This window comes from Amphiura filiformis, chromosome 4 (assembly GCF_039555335.1).
Source record: "Amphiura filiformis chromosome 4, Afil_fr2py, whole genome shotgun sequence".
Taxonomy (NCBI): domain Eukaryota; kingdom Metazoa; phylum Echinodermata; class Ophiuroidea; order Amphilepidida; family Amphiuridae; genus Amphiura; species Amphiura filiformis.
Genome location: NC_092631.1, coordinates 16799966 through 16807244, shown reverse-complemented (window position 1 = coordinate 16807244; position 7279 = coordinate 16799966). Strand labels below are relative to the sequence as shown.

Sequence of the window (7279 nt, the reverse complement as noted above, 5' to 3'; positions counted from 1 at the left end):
GTATACGGTATTCGCTATACGAAATACGCTCATTCGATCAGGCTGAGTTCATATAGGAGTATACTATGTGAACTCAGCCTGAACGAATGAGCGTATTTCGTATAGCGAATAGCGAGTATGTCAGTTTACCCATTTTCTTCGTCTTATCAAATGCTTGTAACTTGTACTTCTTGAGGTCACGTTGCATTCAATGAGGTGTCATAATGTGCAGAATTAGATAGTGCATCTATTAAAAAAATGAATTTACCCACATATGGTTTAGGTTTTTAAAATTTGGACGGTATACGCTGCACTAAAATCGAACACGCGCGATTCCCACTATCTTACTATATACGTCTAGCCCTCTTCTTTTGTTCCATTATCTATTGTATTTCTTTTGTTCAAAGTCTGGTCAACTGTCGATTATATCAAGTAATGTGGACAGGTCAATATAATCTGGACAGGTCAAGATAATCTGGACAGGTCAAGATAATCTGGACAGGTCAAGATAATCTTGGTCAGGTCAAGATAATCTTGGTCAGGTCAAGATAATCTTGGTCAGGTCAAGATAATCTTGGTCAGGTCAAGATAATCTTAGTCAGGTCAAGATAATCTTGGTCAGGTCAATAAATTTTGAACAAGAGAAGTACATGTTCATATTTAGAAACACTGGCCACATTATTTGACTTTTTGGACATTTCAACAAACTTAAAATGCATCTAAGTTTAATATATTTTACACGATCAGCATAAATTATTATGCAAGTTTATGCATATTAGATTTCAATGAAGATGGTAAACAATACTTGTGTGTATTGAATGACACCAAGAACACCTTTATTGAATAATGCAAATTAGTTTGTATTATGTCTTAAAGCCTGTATAATTAGGACGAGGATGTCAATCTACCTTTGTCCCCCCTCTCCCAAATAACGCAGATTCCGACAAAGTAGGTAACAAAACAAGAGCCATGAGGTCTTACAAATTAAGTTCAACCAAGGATATTTTGCACCTAAAATGCAGTACATTACAGGCCACAAGACTAGATATAGAAAAACTACAACAATCTGCGGCCTAACCCCAACCAAAAAAGGTCGAGGAAGGTACCCAGGAATATGCATTGATTTGGTTCAGTACATTTGTTCTATAAGTATATTAAAGATAAATATAAATTCTATGGTGTTAAATGAGTTACCGCCATGTCTAGGTAAAACACACCCACTTTGACCTTTGAACTATTTACATATTCATTATTAATATTACGAATATGTATAATCGAGTGGGACATGACCACAAGTGAATTGAATAGAATCTCCGGTTAAAATCAATGCTGTATTGATTTGATTAAATCACTTTCAATTGACACTAGATAAGACTCGTAGACTCAAACGCAGGATACACGGGAAGAATATTACACTGTCTCGGTGTGTTTTTATTTTTGGAAAACCCTAAACTTACACAAGATAATCATATCAGCTTTTCCAGTTTGTCTTTTGGAAAATGAATAAACCATAACAACAAATTCGTTTATTTTGGCTCACCGTATATGTAAGATAAACGGTTCAAAACAGACCATTACCATAGATAATCGGTGTCTTGTTGAGGTATGGTTCGCATGTTAGTCGCTCGGAAGGCTCGACCCCTTCGGGGTCTCGCCTTCCGAGCGACTAACATGCTCACCATACCTCAACAAGACACCGATTATCTATGGTAATGGTCTGTTTCTCACCCTTTATCTACTACATAAATAGGGAAATGTTGTGTGTATCTATCTATGTGGGCACATAAAGTAGGGATAACCATCAAAATTTCATGTTGCCCCTATTGCTACAAAAGATTGTTTTCTGGATAGAACTCATCAACAGAAGTATTTTGGTGGTTAAATGGTCAAAATCGGTCAAAAACTTTTCGAATTATGAATTTTTAAAGTTTCCCATTCTGACCGGTCATTGGAACGAAATAAAATGACATGGTCCAAAAATAGCAATTGGGAGCAAAATTGGCATAAACATATATTTACCTTTATATATTTCTTTATTTTAACATATATGCAAACATGAAACAAGAATATTGTGAAAGTATCAAAGGGGTTTCTTATGAAATGGCACTTTACTAGTCAATGGCATAAAGTATTTTTTCAAACCGAGGCATTGAAATCATGCAGTTAGGGAACATTTGCCAAAATTCATCCCAGATGGCTGATATGGCACAAAATCAAAATTGCACTTAGGCCCGGGTGCTTAATCTCGACGATGAAGTCTGCGGCGTGCCCGCAACCCAAGACGCAGACCCAAGCCGATGCGCCTATGCTGAGAAATAAAATACTGTTGCGATATGCACTAACAAAATGTGTGTCTGCTCGATGAAAAGCCATGTTCAGTCACCCGTTCATCGGCTTGATCGGCCCAACTCCTACATTTCTCGCAACCGGCTTATAACACTTGACAACAATACCCTAACAAATTAGTATCATTGAGTGCGTTGATGAATGAGGCCAATGTTTACTCAATAACATTAACTCGATCTCTGCTGCAAACCCAACATTTTTACACATTTTAAAATTATGTGCATACTTTACTCCTATGGTAGGTTAGTCAAAATGGCTGTAGTGTGAAGCAAATGTTATTTACCATGATGACGTTTGCATGATAATATATTGAAAGTAATTTGTTCAACAAAACTTCACATTAGCCAGCATATATTGTTTTCTTTTAATTTTAGACTACATGTATTCAAATTAAATAATAATAAAGAAGGAGACGACCTATGCTTCTAGCAGGGCGTAAGACAATGCGAGACACTATCAATATATAAATATATATGCGAGGATCGGAAATTAACAATGCAAGCCCGAAAAAATTTAAAGAATAATACAATATAGTTGCTGAATCTATCAATTTATTTGTTATAACATTTTTACCCAGCCCGATCATGTACCCTACATAGTATTTTACAGACATAATGAGTATACACAAGCAAATAAAATATAAACATATAAATCACAATAAAATTGAGTATATCAAGTAATAAGAACAAACCATTACATAAGAAGCAACAACATTGGAATTATAAGAATTAGAATTATGAACAAATCCACATCCGCAAGCCCAAACACGAGGCTCACACCCCATCCAAACACTCCACACATCCCACCCGCACCTGTAAATCCAATTATTAAAACAATCTTCATCATAATGATGTGAAATTTGAACTCTGAATATTTAACTTCTTATCTGATATCGTAATTTTGGCCACTTTCCGACAAATCAACCAAGAAAAAGTGGTACCCCCTTAACCCTCCCCCACAACCCAGCTGAGAATTAAAGCGGGTGTTGATATTTAATTTAGCCTCAGCACAAACGAACATAACACACAAACTTTTGGCAAAAGAAACAAGCTCTTTGTTTTGGCTTAAGGTTATACACAATTTTGCCATTTTCAGAAGCAAAATGGGATGCACGTAGCCCCCTTTAAACTTATCTATTTCTGGAAATAAATATCGGAGAGAGAAAACGCAAACTACGTCTAAAAGCTGAAAGTGTAAGGGTCATTATTATGCTTGAATTTTCCACTTGGCTCAAAATGAAATGTACTTTTCAAACATTTCAAATTTTTTCAATATCCGGAGCATCAAGATTTTTGGGAACACGGCCATAATTTCTCATTGGAAGTGGCGATTTTGTTGGGAACTTCGACGCACATTACAAACAAGTCAATAAAAGAATGTGCATATTCATTCTTGATATTGGTTGTCTCGATTTTTTTTATGTAAGCTTAAAATGTTGGCCGAATTTGAAGTAAAATGGCCTCCACTTGTATGTCGTTTTGTAACCAGTAATAATAATTCCGTGCAAGATTTCATAGACAAAATTCTGACCTACATTATTTCTATAAACCCTCTTCTGCATGCAGGTGCTATTTAAATTTTCATTTCGATAGCAGAAAATTGAGATATTTGCTATTTTTCCGACTCGCTGCTGCCAAATTGTCTAGTTTCGCGATAAAAAGATACAGCGAAATCAATTTTTTTTTCGAACCATTTCAGCTCGTTTCGGCTTGTGCTTTGAAGTACAAACTTCAAAATTGATATAGTGATTCTATATTTCAAGCTGCGTCATACTGTGTTTTTCTTACCTCTGATTGTCGCTGCTCAAGGCCAAAATTCGAAATTTTTTGGACAGAAGTGACACTCTCATTTCTTTTTAAAACACGTTGTTTACGTACGACATACGACGGGCTGTATTTGCCAAGTGGTGTTGCCGAGGGCAAGTGGTGTTGCCGAGTTTGGATTTTAAAATATTTAGGTATTTTCTAGCTTAAAATCCAGCGCCAATGCTGCGCTTGCAACAGATAGATATTTAGAAATCCATTTAAGGTATGGGTATGGGTATGGAAATTGGGGATCCCAAAAAATTGGCTATATGCAAAGGGATGGGGCATTTTGGCAGGCCAAGGGGAGGGGCCACAAAATTTGGCAGTCCAGGGGGTGCGGACAAGCGATTTTCGGCTGGCCGAGACGGGAGGCAAGCGATTTTTAGCGAGTCGCTTGGAAATTTTGGCTTATAATTAGTAGGCTAATACCGGTACTGATGCACAGCCTTTCGAGAAAGCAATTTTTTGGCAAGCCGGGGCCGGGGGAGGGAATAAAATTAAATTTTGGCAGGTCGAAAGGAAGAATGACTTTACCTAGCACACATTAAAGGCCCATTCAGTGATTTGCTCATCCGGACGATCGTAAAAATCATCAAAATTCAGATTTTGGTACCTTTGTAATTGGCATAGATGTGCTAACATAGCCTGCTAGTGGTTCGGTCGAAAGCCGTGTATTTTAGACAAAATAAAGCATTTGCATGATTCTGGACTTTTGATACTGACAGTACAAAAAGTCCGACTCGAGATCGAAAGAAGCTCACTCTCCACGTACCAACACGCGTTGCGTATTGTTTCTACTACTTATTACATCAGTAGCTACTATTTTAAACAAAATACACAATTTTAACTGTTTTTCATATTTGAATTGACCGTTAGTTTGCCTCGGTGACCTAACTGACCTTTAATTGCTTATTTTGTTTTCTACTACAAAAATTAAACGTCTGTTTTAAATCAATTTAGACTCTACTTCCCCGTGTTAGAAACACTGGACTAGGAAGTTTTTCCAGTCGATTGGTGGCGCACTGTACGAAAATCTCGATTTTCTCGAGTCGATCTGAGTTGAAGTAGAAAACCTTTCTAAAACTTCTGTTTTTTGACTAATTTGTCGATGTATTCAGGGGAAAAGTGGTTTAATGAAATTCTGTAGACTTATTCTTTATTTCTAAGCAACTCTGACAAATTTTCATTTTTTTTAATGTTCCTGTGAAATCACTGAAAGGGCCTTTAAAGGGGCATTTCGTGATCCACAGCCTCATACAACCCCATAGGCCTACGTCCTTTCTCACAAGTTAAGATTTTTATACCAGTCATCCCGCTCTGGCCACATGTTTAGGCATTTTCACGCAGATCAATTCATTAAGCAATGGAAAATATTGCCAAATTTGAATTTCGTTTTAAAAGCCTACTCCCCATTAAAAAACCCACTAATTTGGGGGATTAAAAAGTTCTGTAAAATGAAACAAAAGGCTGCCTCAATCCTAATTATTCATTTAATAGGCCAGGCCTTCATTTCTGAAAATAGCGGGAGCTCAGTTAGTCACTCTCCTATGTGTAGGCCTACTGAGGAGCTTGACAAGGAGCTCAATTATATAATATCAATATTAAACCATAGGATTTTCAAGAAGTGAGCAGCTCAATAAATGCCATTAGTAAAATTATTGGGCCTACGATTTTTATGTTTTATTTGACTGTGATCTGTTTTTCTATAGGCTATATACACTGTATAGGCCTACCTTTAAAATTTCTAAAATTGGCGGAATTGAACAAGCTCTAAATTTCTCATACGTCCAGCATAACCAAGGGCAACGGGGGGGGGCGCCCCCTAGCTATGGCCATACCCGTAGTGGCGGAACCTGAATTTTTTTCCGGGCATGGGGCCCGGGGGGAAGTGAATTTGAGACGGGGGCACTTATTGCACTTGAAATTGCCGCAAAAAGTGGAAAATTACATAATTGTGGGGATTTTGCCTAAAAACTGGATGAGAAAGAAAAAATATTGGGGAAATACTGCCCCCCCCCCCTAGCGGCGCCACTGCATATCCATCCATGATGCTAGAATGACGGAAGTTCTGGCGCTGAAATTCAATTTCAATATCACGAGTTTTTATCAGGGATTTTACCAAGGGAAGGCGATAGTGTAGGATTTTGCTGATATACCAGGCAACACGAGAAAGGTGTGGCTAAATAAGGGAGTGTTCATTATAAATATTTTCCATTATCATACTTTTGACGCCGAGAGCATAATTATTTGAAGCGTACATCGTGTCAGTCACATGGTCACATTATTTTCTGTTGAAAGAGAAACGCACATGTCTCTGATTAGCTCGAGGATTAGCTACTGCGCGCTGCGTGCTGGTCTGTTGTTGTCGAGTGGAAATGGGAAATGTATGAATGAACTTCCGCAACTTTGCAACATCATCACGCAGCGGCGTAGCTGGGATTTTTTCCAGGAGGGGCAAGACTGTAGGCCCTATGGGGCGGGGCCCAAATCCACCAAATTTCCCACTGGGGGCGGGGGCCCAAATAGACAATTTTTGCCAGGCTTATCATAATCGTATATGGTAGGCCTATTGAGCTGTATTGCATATCGTTTGGATTCCCCATCTCTCTGCCCCTCCTCTCAGCCTCAGTCCTCTCTTTTTTCTTCTTTCTCCCCCCCCCCTTTCCCTCTTTTTTTCCTTGCACTAGGGGCGGGGGGCCCAAATAGGCAATTTTGCAATTGCCCCCCCAACAGCTACGCTACTGTCATCACGGTAGACATACGCGGTAGGCCTACAAGCAGGGCTGTCAACTCTCACGCATTGGCCGTGAGTCTCACGCATTGGGTCACTTTCTCACGGTCTCACGCCAAGGTAGTATAATCTCACGCCTAGGTAATAAATCTCACGCAAAAAGCTGGAAAATGAGTAAAATCTCACGCATCGTCCTGAATAATTTGTTGCTCCTACCCCCCCGCTTTTCACATTCCCGAGCGCCGTGGCTCAAATATTAATGGTTCAAAATGAACATTGGAGTCGGCAAATCCCGGTACGCCTAGCTCTTTATACAGACAAATATAGTAGGCCTATCAAAATGTTGTATTTTTATATTTTCTGGTGGACTCGCGGAGAATATCATGTCATGTACTGAGGTCCCGGCGCTGGGTTGGGG

The 7279-nt window shown here is 38.8% G+C and overlaps 1 long non-coding RNA gene across 1 annotated transcript; it reads left to right on the top strand.

The window, feature by feature from the left end:
• Nucleotides 1–336: 336 nt before the first annotated feature.
• LOC140149699 (uncharacterized) lies at nt 337–1095 on the top strand. The gene is made up of 3 exons (XR_011858705.1): nt 337–424; nt 463–541; nt 602–1095. It is a non-coding gene; the product is annotated as an uncharacterized lncRNA (long non-coding RNA).
• The last annotated feature ends 6184 nt before the right edge of the window (nt 1096–7279 follow it).